The sequence below is a fragment of the Pygocentrus nattereri genome, chromosome 15, assembly GCF_015220715.1.
Source record: "Pygocentrus nattereri isolate fPygNat1 chromosome 15, fPygNat1.pri, whole genome shotgun sequence".
NCBI lineage: Eukaryota > Metazoa > Chordata > Actinopteri > Characiformes > Serrasalmidae > Pygocentrus > Pygocentrus nattereri.
The window spans coordinates 35377025-35393257 of record NC_051225.1 but is presented as its reverse complement, the minus strand read 5'-3'; positions in this window follow the sequence as shown (position 1 = coordinate 35393257).

Here is a 16233-nt window from a genome sequence, read left to right as displayed (position 1 = left end):
CCAGTGTTTAGCACGGACCTTTTAACATTTCTTCCCCACTGGATATAAATAAACACATGAAAGAGAGACCGCAAGATATGCAGTTAGGCTACCCTATTCCTATATACCCTTTATACCCTATATACCCTATATATACCCTACTCTCTTTCGGTCTCTACTTCTGTGACTATGGTGGACAGGTTAGCCAGCTTGCTAATGGCCATGTTAGCTCCTTAGCTAACTGCAGGTGCCCATAAATAACCCCACTGTCACCAACCTTGCCAGTTAACTACATTTTTTGCTATAGAGATCGTTATACTGTGGTTTGCATGTGACGTTTCTTTGCAGTTGATGATTACAGACTTAGCTTGCTTGCTACCTTAACCAATGTGAAAGATTTTTTTTTTCTCATTGCCAAACTTCCAGACCAGCCTTGGTCACATTTTCACAGCTGTGTAGCACAACGTTAGTTCGAAAGGCTAATATTTGACCATTAGCGTTTTAGCATTAGCCATTGCCATCTGCTGAGCCATTGCCACCAAGCTTCGCTAAGTGTAAATAAAGGATTAGGACTGAATGAAAGATGATACTGTGGTAAGCTGTGGCATGTATTCCCCCCTACTGATTTTCCATGTTGATAGCCATATCATGGATTATCACAGATTAGCTGGCTCTTTATTTAGTCTTTGGGAAAGAGATGGAAGATCAAACACACATATTTTACATTCCTCATGTCTGCCAAATGCTACACAGATGATAAGGATAATAAGGTTTCCAACACTGTGTGATTCATCTTCATCTTCTCATTGAGTGGACTTTCATTTTGGGGCAATGATTTATAACATTCAGTTGGCCTGCAGGCTAAACCAGAACAATATCGGCCTTAGTGCAAGCTAGCCCATGGGTGCTGTAAACACCCATGGGCAAAGTGAAACAGAGTTTGAGCCCCTCAGTAAGGTTCCCAGTTTTAAATGTGAATCTCTTTATGTTCAAAAGTGTTTAACGTTTGTGAACAAGGGGTAGAAAAGGAGACCGCTAGATCATGTTTGAATTGCAAAATGTTCACTTCCCAAGTAGAGCAAATAGCAGTACACTATGTAGCATAATAACTGCACGATAGTGTTTCAGGTTATTGGAGAATGATCACATCTCAAGGCTCAAGAAACCGAAGCTGCTTTTTCCTTCAGGCAGCTTTTGACATGCAAACCATTTTGTCTGCCCATTTGCACAACACAATGTTTGCTTGTCAGAGGAAGTAAACAGAGACATAACTGTGTAACGGTATATGGTAGTACTTGCCCAGACTTTCAAACGAGGCTGCCCTGCATGTTGGGCCCGGTGCCCAATGCCATCTCTCTCTTACTAAGCCCACCCTGCTTTACGGTAAATGTGTTCGCTTTGCAAATGATCACGATTTCCCATTGGAAAGAGTCCTGCTTTTTTTTTCCGAAGGCTTCCTACCACCATTTTCCCATGAACTAGCTTTTCTTTTAGCGGCCAAATGATCTCAATCCAGAGATTAGGCTTTTTCTCAATAAGTAAAACTTATGAAGGCTGGATGAATGTTTTTTTTTTCTTGCTCGTTTGCAAGCAACATTTTTGTCTTTTGGCTGGATGTGCTGACAGTATATCAAATGACACCATAATTCGATCAGTGCTAATAAAAGCCTGAGTCAGGCCTCCAAGTTGACAGGGTCATTTGACAACATGTTCCCTCGGGATGGCAGCGCAATTCTAAAGTTGGGTGGTTGGAGAAAGAGATAGAAAGAGAGAGAGAAAGAGGGCAAGACCTACGCCAGGCCAAGAGAAGGGTTGGATGGGTTTCAGCACTAGGCTTGAGACTGAGAGGAGGACAGAAAATAAGAGAGAGAACTCTGTTAGCTTAGCCGGGATAGGCACTCATGCAGAGAGCCGGCAGAACGGTGGAGGGGAACGGACTGGCCGTTCTGAATGGAGGACCAGAGAGCAGGTTCGAGTTTCCCCACACAAGAGTGTAGTGATTCCGAAAAAAAGGCCATCCAAAACGGGTCTGGAGGACTTTGTCTTGGACAGTAGCCGTTTTTAGCTTTTTTCTCTCTAGGACAGGGTGATTTCATTACACACTGCTGTCAAGTCCACTGGGTGACCGCACTTCATGGTAAACTGGACCCTATGTTTTGTTTTCTGAGGTAGAATATATCACTAACTGGTATCAGTGCTAGTTTAGCAATGATAATACTTAGGCTACAGTGGTCCACCGCTACATTGACTGAAGAGCATGTGAGCAAAGCAAATTCAGAGCACAACAAAACACCTCAAACAATACTTGTCATCATAAATTTAAAACCATGTAAGATGAGGCAGACAAGAGTTTAGCTAAACCGCTAGCAGTGTCCCCTCGCATGTCAGCCTGCCCATCTGCACGCTTTATTAAAGCTCCCCAAATTTACCAAAGGGAGGCTTGGGTTTCATCAGACATAAAGACGGGCCCCTCTCTGTTTATTTCCTACTCTTTAATAACAAGTTTCATCTGTCAGTTACCTATTCATTATGCTCAGGGGAATAATAAAAGTCAGGCTGATTACAGCAACTATCCTTGTCGTGCGGCTGTAATCATGTAGATGGCGTTTTGTGCCGAGTAAGCACTTTCGGCAAAGAACAATGACTAACATTGACGTTGTGGCTAAAGGAACACTCATGCTCTCCCTGTGCCCCCCACTTACAAGCTTCTCAGGGCCAAAAGCGAGATGTAAACAGTGTTCAGTCATTCAATACGCTACATTAGAGGAGTGCTTTTGACAAGGAGCCCTAGCATCCAGTCACAATAAGGCCTGCTCCCTTAGCTCTCTCAATGGAGTGCCGGTGTACACTACATCCCCTGCGACACATAATCTGGTGGGCTGCATTTCAACCCCAACAGTCGCCCACTGTGACCACATGGAGAGGATAATGCCTCGAGGGTTCGAGGGGGCAACCATGACGCTTAATGATAATTTATCACCATGTGGGCTCATGTTCACCAATATTTACCAATATTCACAGGCATAGTTTCCACTGGGGGTAAGGCTATATCCATCCTGTTTTTGCCCCCCACACATTGTTGTACATCCTAAAGATACAGTTATTAATAGAATATATATATATATATATATATATATATACAGTATCTCACAAAAGTGAGTACACCCCTCACAGTTCTGCTAATATTTTATATAAAATACATATATTAAATAATTTTATATTTTATAATGACCCCAAACACACCTCAAGATGACAACTGCCTTGCTGAAGGTAAAGGTGATTGACTGGTCAAGTATGTCCCCAGACCTAAACCCAATTGAGCACCTGTGGGGCCTCCTCAAGCGGAAGGAGGAGGAACGCAAGGTGTCTAACATCCAGCAGCTCTGTGATGTCATCATGGAGGAGTGGAAGAGGATTCCAGTAGCAACCTGTGCAGCTCTGGTGAATTCCATGCCCAAGAGGGTTCAGGCAGTGCTAGATAATAATGGTGGTCACACAAAATATTGACCCTTTGAGCACAATTTGGACATGTGAGGTGGACCCACTTGTGTTTAGACATTAATGGCCATGTATTGAGTTCTTTTCAGAGGACAGTAAATCTGCACTGCTATACAAGCTGCACACTGACCACATTAAGTTATATCTACGTTTGGTTTCTATAGTGTTATCACATGAAAAGATATAATAAAATATTAGCAGAGATGTGAGAGGTCTACTCATTTTTGTGAGATACTGTATGTGTGTGTGTGTGTGTGTGTGTGTGTGTGTGTGTGTGTGGTATAAAATGTATTTATATTACGTAATTATATAAAAAAAAGAAGTATAATTACTCCACTGATATTTGGGTCGGTGGGATACACGAATTACCATCTTCATGAAGTGCTTCGAGAGGCTTGTCATGAGGCACATTAAAGACCAGCTTCCTCCTTCACTGAACCCACTGCAATTTGCATATCGCCCCAACCGCTCAACAGACAACGTCATCTCCACCAACCTGTCTCTGAATGCAGACAGAACTAAGGAGATGGTTGTTGACTTCCGAAGAGTGCGAGGTGATCACCCCCCACTGAACATCACTGGCTCTGCTGTGGAAATCATCTGGAACATGAAGTTCCTCGGTGTCCACATCACAGAGAACCTCACCTGGTCCCTCAACTCCAACTCCATAGCCAAGAGAGCCCAGCAGCGCCTCTACTTCCTGTGGAGACTGAAGAAGGCTCATCTCCCTCCCTCCCATCCTCACCATGTTCTACAGGGGGACTGTGGAGAGCATCCTGAGCAGCTGCATCATTGCCTGGTTTGGGAATTATACCACCTCGGATAGCAAGACCCTACAGTGTATAGTGAGGACAGCTGAGAAGATCATCAGGGTCTCTTTCCCCTCCATCATGGACATCTACACTACATGTTGCATCCGGAAAGCCACTAGCATTGTGACGTTTTACACTGCTCCCGTCTGGCATCCATGCCATCACTACCAGACTCTGCAACAGCTTTGTTCCTCAAGCGATCAGGTTTTAACACTCACAAGGACTGATCTGAACATCCCCTCACACACACATAGTCTACACACACACCTCGTTTGATGCTCTACTTGTACTATCTGGAACATTGCTGCTAACACTGTTGTGTTTACACTGTTTACATTGTGTACTCAAGAACTACGTCAGTAACTGCTGTGGTTATGTTTGTTATCTGACTGCATCACTCACAGATCACAGCATGTTAAATATCTCAGCACCTTAATTCCACTGCCTCATGTCCAGAATGAGTGCTGTGTCCGTGTTGCACTGTCCTGTCTGTTTACTGTGTTTAATGTCTGTTTAATTTATCGTATTTATTATATTGTTCCTAGTGTAATTATTTGTTTGCACACTATGTCTCCAACTCACATAGGAGTAATGAACCTTCAGTAAAATGTTCTTCAAAGAATCATATTTGTAAATGAGACGTGCAAGTGTGAAGAACCTTTTTTAAAGTTTGAAAGACCTTCACATGCTTCAAAGGTTCTGTACTGCAACGTTTTTTTCCCTCTAGAACCGTACATCCAAGCCAAGAACTGTTTAGGAGCTTTTACTTTTTTACTGTAGCACAAGAAAAGAAGAGGGTTTACACCATTTCCAGACGTTCCCCTATCACCTACTATATCACTTGGCCCTGCATGGCCTTTTCATTGGGCAGGCTGTAAATCATTCCTGCATATTTCTCAAATTGCTTTTTTAATGATTCATTTTCACAGAACCTCCACTTTTACCACATGCATTATCTCTTCCACTGACAATGTGTGGAGTTGTTACATCCCATATTGTCCCATATTGTGTAACTTATGAAATCCGCAGTATGTTTCATGCGTAGATGATGGCGACTGTTTTGTTTGACTGGACTTTCCTCCTCCTTCGGGGATTGTATAGGTCAGATTGTTCTCAAACTCCTAGTCTACAGGACTGAAAATGACTCATTGGAGGGGTGTCCACATCGCACTGATGCGTGTTTATCTTGGCGGGAAAGATGGGGGTACATACTTTGCTGTATTAAGGATAATCAGAGTCCATTTGAAAAGTTGTCTGTGGACATTTGGTCTCAATTTTAACATCCTGACAGGTCTTCTTGATGGAAGAGTGGACGTGTAACTACTAGAAATGTCTGAAAATTTAAGTGAATTAAATGTTTTCCCTACAAAGAACTAGATATTTTATATTACATATGTATATAAATACACGTGACATGAAAAAGGCAGAGCTCATCTTGAAGCTACTCTTGATGATATCAGAACCGAGTGTCCTCATATTCATCTACGATAACTAAATAAAACCTATCTTCAGTGGTAGGATTCAGCGGACTGGGATGGGTGGAGGAGGTGAAGCGGGGTCGGGGGGAGTGGTGCGGGTGGGTTTTCGTCCAACAAGAAGCCCACTTTTCTACATTAGCATCTCTGGTACCTCTTTAACCATACATAACCGTTATAAAGCATTTACAAATGGCTTAAAATGAGCTAATTAATAGTCATTAGTTTGATATTAGATTGGATCATAATGATTAGATTATGAACATCAAAATAAGCACTTTACCTTTGTGCTTCACTTGTGCTATAAAGGTTTATGAATGTTTCAAATGAGCTTATTACTTAGGTTATTAATTTGGTTATAGACACCTTAATAACATTAATAAGCAGTTATAACTCTTGAGCTATGTTTTATGTATATGTATAATTGATGCTGACTGCTAAAGCCTGAGTAGAGTGATAAACCAAGCTAATGAGCGAGTTATTAATCTCTGCAGTTCTAAAACTCCTTTGAGGGGCGATGTATTAGTGTCAGTGCTGTACTGGACTCTTGACCCAACTCTCTGAATGAAAATCACTTCATAGTCAAACTTACAAGATTCTGTTACTGGGATGTGGTGAATAGTTTGCTTCATAAGCCAAAATAATGCTGAGAATTTTGTAACTTCATTGAATTTTTCATTAAACATAATTACAGAAGACTTACATTAAGTTACTTCATGTATTGTAAGGGAGTACGTTACTGAATACATTTAGGACAGTGTATTCAGTGTTTAGCAAGCACTACTAATTATTTATTAACTTTAATATTGTTGTTTATTAACTATAATATTTTAATATCAGAGCACTACTTACAAAGACAGACTTTGAAGAAGAACCCCAAAAATGGTTTCTTTACAAACTCTGAAGTTCCGGCTAAAGACTGAGTAGACTGATAAACCAGTTACTCATTTCTGCATTACTAAACTCCTTTGAGGGATCATGTCTTAGTATCAGTGTTGTACTGGAGAGATGTCCTCATTCTTTTTGCCCTGCACATATCAAACAGACTCCTTCCTGCTTCAGTTCACATGTTTTCTGCAGAGGAACTGCTGCATGGCATATTTACAGTACATCACGCTTCAGTGAAAATGCATCAGCACGAACCCTCCAAGAAAAGGGTTAGATAAAAAGGCTGGATTTACTGACCTGTTGATATGATTTGCTCTGCTTTAACATTTTCATCATCATAGCACCTGCAGCTCATTAGATGCTCACTGTCTTCCTGCTCATCTATGCACGTAATTCAGCCCTGAAGATGAGAGATAATGAAGAGTTTGAAATAGCTCCTCCATTCCAGCGTTCAATACACACACAAATCACGATTCCCATTAAAGTCACAGCGTTCCTCAAAGAGATTTAGCACTGCTGGTGTCTCTCGCTGCTCTGCTTTAACCTCTGACTGAAAGCTGATTCGAAGCAAATGTGCGTCCTGTTCAGGCCGACACTGCGTTACAACACTCTGCGTGATTTATCTCATTTTCCTTCACACTTCACACTCGATTCATGGGGTCAAGCTGTCGTAAGCCACGCTTGTTTTTCTATGCCGTTCTGGAGTGGTTGAGAAAGAAGAGGGTTACAAGATATTAAAAACATGAAGAACTGTCTCAGGCCAGAAGGCGGCCTCCCAGGTGTGCAAGTCAACCGTGCTGACTTTTAATGTGAACTCAGTTCTTAATAGAAAATAATGACTAACTGTATTTTCACCTGAAAATGTACATCTAACCCCAGGAAATTAAAGATGATCTTTTATGCAGCTCCTTAGGTGAGCTAAAAATAATTAAATATGAAAATCCAAACTTCCAGCTTGCAGTCACACAAAACAGTGTACAGTACAGTAAACAATTAAGAAACTTCAAAGTTTTGACAACTGTTTTTATCAAGTTCATTGAGCAAAAAGCCAACAATAGTGAACAATTAAAAAACAACGATCATAAGAAAAGTGTCATATGAACACACATGAAGACAATTTTGGTCGTCCTGGTCAAATGATATATTTTGTTGACCTTCTAAGTGAAAATAATAACATCCTCTACAGATTTCACACTTAATTGTGACATTTCTTTTATTTAGTATGGCCAGGGCCTTCTGGCATTATCCAAAGCTTTATTATACACGTCTATAATCTATGAGTGGCTCGACCAGTTTGCACTGAAGTCCCTGTAGTTACTGAATTATAAGCCTTAGTGTGTAATGAGCCTGAGGTTTTAAGGGTTTACTATATTGGAAAAAAACACGAAATGTGCCATAACTTTCGCACAGGCCCCATTTTATGTTTTATGTTTCTCCAATATGTTAAATCTAGTAAATAAACAGTAATTGTGCATTAAAATGTGTGTCCGCTGTAGAGGAGGTTTTAATTTATCCTCATTTATTTTCACAAAGGCTGCCCAAGGTTGCTGTGAATAAGAGCATCTGCCAAATCACATAAATGAAAAAAAAAGACTCAAAAGTAAATATTAACTACATATTGTGCTAAATATTTTTTAGTGCTGAAAACAGAACATCAGTTAATACAGCTGATTATTATGAAGTAATCAAGAGCAAAAGTGGAAATTAGTAAATGGATACTGTTCTACGTTTTTATTCCGTGACATTTTGCTCATTTTCTCCATTAAAAAAAACCTTTTTCCCACATTTTTTATTTCCTTGTTTGATGTTCATAAAATATATTCAACCATTCTAATTCTCATATAATCAATTTGAAAAAGAACATATGAAGAAAGAAAATGAATATTCATATCAAACCTTGAGCCACTACAGCCTATTTTCTCCACGCTGTCCAGCAGCGGGCAGTTTCATGGTGTGTGAAAGGCAATACGCAGACAGGTAAAACCGGCGCTGACAGATTCTATATCTAAGCTTCTTTTGTTCAACAGTTTTCCTCAATAAGCTTGCAAATTGCTCAGATCTTACGCACAAAGCGCTCTCTCAGTGCGGCGGCTGAGGCGGCTAAACCGTGCGGAGATGATGATGATGGGAATGAGTGAGAAAGGCCGGGTCTGAGAGCCAGAGATACTTCAAAGAGAGCAGAGAGAGAAAGCAGAGTGACGAGAGCGACGGATCAGACATACAGATACCGAGCCGAACAACACTTTCCACCTTCCACAGAGCCTGACGCCGGGATCCTCCAGACCAGGGGTCGGCAACATGTGGCTCCAGAGCTGCATTTTTACTGCTCTGCTGCGGCTCCACAGCAGAATTAGATCAGAGGTAAATAAAATAATCCTCCTTTTCACTTAAATAAAGCTCTGCTGATCATTCAACCCAGCTTCAACACTAAATGGACACAAACGCTGGAGTTAATGTAGCCTATAACTACTAATTCACCAAAGGTTGGTGCACAGACTGCTGATCACCATAGACAATCTCGCCTAGCTAGTAGCTAAAAAAAGATTTAAGCTGAACAGCAATCAATTGGAGGCTAATGAGCTCATTGGCATTTATAGTCACTTCACTCAAGTCAGTTTCTTGTTCGAGTTTTCCCATTCCACCTTAACTAGCGCAGCGACCCTCAGGGGCCATTTAAGGTGGAACGGGAAAATTCAAACAAGAAGCTGGTGACTAAGTAGCGACTTCGGCCTCGTAAATTCGAGTGGTGAGAGACATTTTACAAGAAGCTATCCTGCTTGTGGACTGTCTGTGTGGATATGTACAGTACTGTGCGAATGTTTTAGGCATCTAAGCAAATCTTTAAAAAATTGACCTCAGCAGTGCGTCTATCACAGTATAGTTTAGAATAAAGTCATATTCATAATTCAGATAAACATGAAAAGAAAACAATAAAAAGTAACAAGAATTTCTCAGGTCCATATTTTTCCTTGACACCTTCACAGCCGCCACAGAGACTCGTTAATATCATCAATTACATCATGAGCACAATTTACTGAAGCGCTGATTGGTCAAACCAGGAGCTGCTTTATAACTACATATAATAAATACATATATATATATATATATATATATATATATATATATAATCATTATAATTTAATATTCTATACATTTTGTTTATTCAAATAACACTTTTCTCAGCAAATAAAGACAAACTACACAAATAAATAGATTTTGAAAATGTGCCCTGCGATGGACTGGCGACTCGTCCAGAGTGCATCCTGCCTTCCGCCCAATGACAGCGGGCATAGGCTCCAGCACCTCCCTGTGACCCAGAAGGATAAGAAGTTTTTAGATGTATCCTACTCGTGGGGCAAGAGATGTCAGCCTTCTGATTGGGGCCATGCTTAAGGAAGCGTTAGCCAAGATTAAGACCGCCTAGTTTATATCAAGAGGACAGAAGTGTGGTGAAATATATCGGTCATATATCGGTCATTGGAACATTATTCAAAGGATATTCTTAGTGCATGTTTACTGTTTGCCTACAAGAACAAAATGAACCTAATTAGAAAGAAAACACAGGTTTCTGGTTTGTAACTTAGGTTTCTGGGTCCTTATCTAGTGATTCTCACCAGGGGTGAGTCATAGTCTTGTGAGGCCCCTGGGCACAAGCATCTCTCAAGGCCCCTCACACTCTGTGAGCAAACAGTAAATAAAATATCAAAGGAAGTGAAAAGTGAGATTAAACATTAATTCACTTCTGAGTCCTGAAAAGATTTCTTAATTAATTTGTTTATATCTACAGTAGATCGTCCCAAGGATTTGAGCGCTATCAGGTCCCCCCAGGCCCCTGGCAGTCAGAGGCCTCTGAACGGGCCCTACTAGCTCAGTATGCAAAGGTTTTAATGCCCCTGGTCAAATTTTGTGATTATCTAAGCCACAGACCTCGGTACACTGCCTCATTAAGCACACCTGATTCAGATGATCAGCTAATTAATAAAGCCTTCATGAACTGAATTCAGAGCATCAGAGGACAGTAAAAGCTGATCTCTACAGCACTTTGATGCAGGAGGTCCCCAGTTTGAAATGCCAGGTCTGAGCAAACATCCTCTACAGCAACAAACCAAAATATAAAATATTTCTGCACATTTTTGGTGCAAATTTCAAGCTGAATACAGCCCATTAGTGCTGATAATAAGACGGAAGGGTGGTCCCTGCTGTTTTTTGATTCTGCTTCATTGCATATTCATGTACAGGTTAATTCTCAAAGCACAAAATGATTAATATGAACCACCTACTCACAGGCTGTACGTATCACCGTGCCTTTAAGGCTGATATATGTAAATTAATTCCATTCTGATTGGCTGCATTATCATTCAAAGGGCTGAAATGCTCCATATAACTTCAGCATGAGTGGGTGGAGCTAAACGGCTGCAGACTAAATAGGTGCTGTCCTAAATATGTAGGCGAAATGCGCTTTCTTTTGTGACATCACAAGAGCTGACTGTTTTTACAGCTTAATTCTACCTCAAACTCCATTAGAAAAAGTGAGGAATATGTCATATTCCATGATACAGGCCCTTTAATGAATTAGGGAGCTTTAAATGGTGATAATTATACTCTTACTGAAATATCTTTGTTAGAATAGAAATACATTTGTAGTCATTTCAGCCATGAACATTTATTCTGAATTTCTCTTTGCTTTTAATTTCACCCTGGTGACATCATCTGCACTGACGTTTGAGCTTGATGCTCCATGTTAAACTGAGAGAGCATCAGAAAGACATGAATAGAGTCTGAGACTTCGGTTCCTGTGCTAAAAGGTGGGGGATGTTCTAAGAAGAAGCAGAATTAGTGATTCTGGGGACACAGTGAGGCCCCCTGGACGCACATGCAATACAAAAAAATGGTAAAATATAGTGCGAATATCTAAAGCAGCTCTCTTCTGAGAGCTTATTGAGACTGTAAGAAGATTAAAAGAATTGAACTTTATTAAAAATGTAACTTTATAGACATTTTCACCTTCTTTTAAATATTTTGTATTGAATTGTATTTAAATATTTTTGTATTTAAATATTTAAATGTGTGCAACTCACCAACACTAGAGCTATTTCAACTTTCTTGAAAATGATCACAGCAGCTATTTATAAAATATATATGCAGATTTTTGTAGGTTATTTATCATCAACTGGTATAGAATATCTCATTTGTATTTTCATACGCTGGTAGAAATAAAGGTTCTGTGCAGGTGTTCCCTCAAAGGTACAGCAGTAGATTTAAGGTCTAAATGTGAACCTTAAATGTCCTATGAAAAGTTCTACCAGGTGAAACGTACATATTTTTCACAATATAATGTTTTAAACCAGAACAATAAAATAAAGGCCTGGGGACCAGATGGGGATCGTGCAGTCAGTACAACTTAGAAGATATAATTTCAATGGATTATAATACAGTTATGTTTCCTGACTAAAGGTACTGATATACTTTAGTGGTTCCCACCCCAGTGACAAGAGGGGAACTGCCCCAGTTACAGTACCTTTATTTCCAAAAGTGTAGATTACTCAGAGCTGTTTTTGGGGAAAAGTACTTCTAATGCAGTCATTATTACTCCAACTTAGTGTAGTGTGAATGAGTGCAGCTGAAAGTCAATGATGGGGGTTGGTGGTGGGGGGCTGTAGAAAACTGAGCTCACTGTTTTAGCTCTCAAGGTCTCTGTAATAGAGCACAGCCAGTACACATAGATAAGAGACAGCAGCCGACTGGAAGCATCGTTTTATCACCGTTCACAATTCATAATCAAGCCCTCTGCAGAATGGCAGCCTTTGTCTTTCGCTCAGTGGGTTCACAGCTGGCTGTTATTATGGCAACTATGTAAAAAATGATCTGTAAACTAATTATTTTAAAGGTTTAAATGTAGAAAGAAAGCAAGAGGCAGTAGTTTGCTGTGCCTTCTTAGCAATTTTATGTTGGAATGAAAAAAAAAACAATTTAAAAATAATAATAATAATGGTGAAACTCCGATGAAACAGCTTTTGTCAGCACATCTTGTTGTAGATCAAAAAACATGTGTGTTTGTTTTGTTTCATGACTGACTAGGCATGAATAGTGGTTATAATTATTTTAATTGCTGCATAATTAAGTATAAACAAAGATGTAAACAAAGTCATTCAGAGTGGTTTGTTGTGAAACGCTCCATTCCAGAAAAATCAACCAAGTCAGAGTTGTTCACAGTGGTGGTGATAGGAACCAGACCTCCACCTCTAAAAGCTCCCTTGCAGAAAGTTATCACAGGAAATGATTATAAATTCACTGCCTGACGTCTGAATTGTTGAAAAGTTTGGGCCCTTAAAATGTATGTGTTTATTTATGGTGGAGGGATACACACAGAGTGCAGTGAGGCAAAATAGTCCCCAAAGAAAACACTTTTTCAGATTTATCACTATTTTACCATCATCAGCCTTCCATGTGAACTTCAGAAGACACATGTAGGTTCCCTGGTGGTTTTGGATAGTAGATAAAATGGTTATATTTGTGCTGTAGTCATGGCGACCCCTGGTTCCTATCACTACCACTGAGTCTGTAAGTTTGTCTACCATCAAACCCGACTGAGTAACTGTGCTTACATCTTAACGTTTTAGTTATGTACAAGATGAGATAAATTGGTGGAATTCCCCTGGAATAACCACTGGATCACCCACACGTCTATGAGGTGGTGACACGCTCAGTGGTCATCGTCTCCGACGCCCCCATTTTCACGTTTCTGGCCCGTTTATTTATAAACAAGTTTATTTTTGCCTGCGAAAACGAGGGCCCACTTAATTTAGGCTCGCAGGCCGTTGTGCCACTGTAACAGAATATTGCCATCTGCTCGAGTTTTGCTCCCTTTTATCCGGAATATTTTGCGCCAAACCCAAGTCCTCTTCATTCTCATGCAGGCCATTGAAAAGGCTCTTTGTCTGCAGGCCCATGCACACCTGGAGGGGGTTATCTCAGGATGACTGCTCCTCCGTGCTAACTCGGGCAGAGCGGACATCGAGCCAGTGGCCGGTCTATAGCCGGCAGGGAGCCGCTCGGGCCAGCCAGACAGAGCACCTCTACCACTGACCGCATGAGTGCTGAGATAGTGTAAGCAGTCACCCAATAACCCAGACAGTGCAGGGAATGTCACTTCACTGCTGGCACACATGGCTGCTGGGTAGTAGTGCAGTGTGAACCAGGATGTTGCTTTTTGTGCAGTTTAGGTAAAACAAGCTTGACTGTGCAGTGAAGAAGTGCTGCAGTGAACTGTAGTGTGGGTTAGACAGAGAAGAGAACAGTTGTGACTTGTTGAATATCTTTTTTTTGTGTTTCAGGCTTTTAGTGCCACATTTGTTCTACCATCCTCTTTAAGTGTGGAAGTTTCAACTATGCACACATCATATCTCTACTAAGAAATAAACAAAAATAAAGCAAAAATTTACTTTTACTTTTGGGGGTATTTTTTCTGAAGTCCAGACAAATGTGCAAGGCGGTCAGCAGCGACAGCTGTAACACAGTACTATTATTGCAGTCATGATAAATTTGATGTAAGCCACTCTGGAATAAATTTAACTCCCATTTTCTTTTTGTAGCTTCAGGCAATTCCAAAACTTCCAGTAACATCAAATTTTCAAACTGCTTATTTTTACTGCTTTTTTCTGTTGTTGTTGTTAAATCACTTGTTGTTTATCATTGCTCTTGTTGTGTTTCTTAGTTTCTTTTCTTCTTATGAATAGATCTTTGCATTTACACAAAATAAACAAAACTGAAATGGAAGTCTGCTTCTTGTAGTGTGTGGCAACAAATGAAGTTTGAGGACTCAGTAACTTGTTAAAAAAATGATGGTGCATTGGTTTTGCATAAAGAAAAAAAAAACATACAAACTTTTGGCCACTAACAGATCAGATCAGAAGAGTATAACGTATAATAAATATTTACATTTTGCTGTTGTCGTTATTGTTGTTATTATTCTAAAGGCCAGTTTGCAGTATAACAAAGGAGTGCTGTCACAGTACAAATGGCACTGTTACAGCTGTCTCTGGTACAGACCAAAATAAATGGGTACTTGCCTTTGCAGGCTTAGTGTGTGCCTGTGACCCTGAATTTGTTACTAGACACATAAAAGAATAACAGAAACATCTGATTTCTACCTGCAGTGTTTGTGTGACAGTGCAAGGAACGATAAATGTGGCAGTTGTACTCGGTCTACCCAAATTGTGACCCAAAATGAATAAATGCCCTGCATGCACCTCCACCATGAACTGTTTTCCAAAATATGTTTTAGGCCAAAGCCATATTGTAAAATTACTGTAAAAGAGACATAATTTTTTTGTGAAGGAGCTTTTAGAGGTGCATGTCTGTTTCCTATCACCACCACTATGAACAATACTGGCTCAGCACGTTTCTCTAGAACTGAGCATTTCACACCAAACCACTCGGAATGACTTGGATTACATTGTAACCATTTAATTATGCAGATTTTTTTAAATCGGTGTAATTCTCCTGTAAATTGGAACACTTTGATTTTCAGCGATATGGGGTTTTGTGACAGCAGGAACAATATTGTAATATTCTTCCACTGATATTAATATTAGTAGCATTTGTTGACTTACTGCATCTCCAATGACTTTTAAAAATAAATTATTTCACTTGAATCCAGTCCAGTCATCTGTAAACTCTGTCTTCAAGGGAACTGGTGGCCCTTAAATCCTTTTATGCTGTTGTATTCAACAGAGTGATGATACTCTGAATAAACCATTAAATGGTGTCTATTCAGGCCTTTGTTGTGATGCTTCTGTTGCAATTTTTAAGGGTGCAGTCATTACAATTAGCTGGCTAATGCTCCTAAGTGGCCCTAAAGCACGTAGGGGGGAAAAAACTTGACCTTCATTAAAAAGGTGTGGAATGCCAATTAACCGGAGCAGCCAAGCTTGGAGGCAGAGGGCACCTGCCTCCGCTTTCCCACGACAAGTTAGATATTCTTTTGGCCCAGTGTAACAGACAAACTTGGTGGGTTGCTAAGCTCCCTGAGAATGCTGAACAATTAGTTGCGGGATAATTTTAAGTCTATGGGCTCTCTTGGTACTTCTAGCCAAGTTTAGCACAGGACGCAAGACTGTTGGAATATCGTGGGGGAAGACCCTTCTTTCCCTTTCTCTGCACTCCGCTTCCTGTCTTCCTCCCACTTGATCCCTCCTCACCTCGGCCTCATTAGGAAGTATTAGCAAAGCCACTGAAGTGAGAAATAGGCCCTGCAAGAGGCCCTAAAAGACCAATCGTCAGTCTGCTTGTGGGCATGAGCGACTATCGCAGGTGGTGGATTCTAGCCAATTCTACCATAAGCTATTCCCAGTGCAGCAGGAATGAACACTGGCCAGTCCTATTAGCCTAGTTCTAGCAGAAGATAAGGGATATACTAGCCAATCCTAGTTCAGGAACCAAGACACAATGTGTCAGTCTAAGCACAGGAAGTCGTTTCAGTAATTGTCAATCCCATTACAGGCGGTAGGATAATATTAACCAGTCAGAGATGGAATTTGTTTGCTCACTCAAGCAACAACAAAGAACATGACGTGTCAGTA